Here is a 1,005-nt window from a genome sequence, read left to right on the forward strand (position 1 = left end):
TGTTGGCAGGCGCTAGGCTCACTACCAGTTTGTGAAGGCTGATTACAAGGTTGATATGGAGGAGAGTCTAAGTCTAACGGGGCTGATGTTTTCTTAGTGTGTGAAGCATGGATCCATGGTTGGAGTCCTTGACACTTTATTGCAGTGTGGTTGTCAGGAGTACCTGGAATGGGTCTTTCCAGCGGGGTTCCAGCGATGACTTCCGTTGATGGACTTTTACATGAACTCAGTCACCAGACCGGATGGAATGGCACGGCTCATCTGGTTCCTTGGGGAGAGTTGCTTGTACCTGTGAATGAAAAGCCTTGACACACTTCATTAGTGCCGTACAGTAGTCTAGAATAGTATCATCAAGTAAATGTATATCACAAAAGTGGGAGGCAACAGGTGGTGAGGCAGGGAGCCTCATGGGTCTTCCCATTGGGATTTCATGTGAGCTAAGTCCGGTCTTTCGATTGACGGTAGATCTCATACTCATAAGGGCTATGGGAAGTGCATCTGGCCATTTCAAGTGAGTTTCAGCATAAATTTTGGCCAGTTTATTTTTTAAAATGCCATTCTGGTGTTCTACTTGGCCTGAGGCCTGTGGATGGTACGGTGTCACAGAGCACGGAGGTGGCCTGCTCCCAAAGAGGGGGAAAACTGCTAGGGAGGAAGCCCTAGCAGGAAATAAGGAGCCCAGCTGTGGGTTGCCGGGGCAACCAGGGAAGGTCAGCTGACCAGAAGGGGCAGGGCCTGGCTCCCTTATAAACCCTAGGGGCTAGGGCCAGAGGTAGTTCCCTGCCAGCTGCCAAAGAGGAAGGAGCTCTTTGCCCTGGGAGAGAGGGGAAACCTGATACAGGAGCTGCATCTGAGAGTTAAAGGGTCACTGGTAGGACTGAATGTTGTTTGGGCTGGTTGGCTTCTGTTTTTGTTATAGCCAAAGGGCTTGTGTTTATGTTGTTGTTTGTGACCGGTGGTTTGGGAGAGGCTATTAGGGGTTGGAGGAGGCCTCATAGGGAACTC

This window comes from Alligator sinensis, unplaced genomic scaffold, assembly GCF_000455745.1.
Source record: "Alligator sinensis unplaced genomic scaffold, ASM45574v1 scaffold858_1, whole genome shotgun sequence".
Lineage (NCBI taxonomy): Eukaryota > Metazoa > Chordata > Crocodylia > Alligatoridae > Alligator > Alligator sinensis.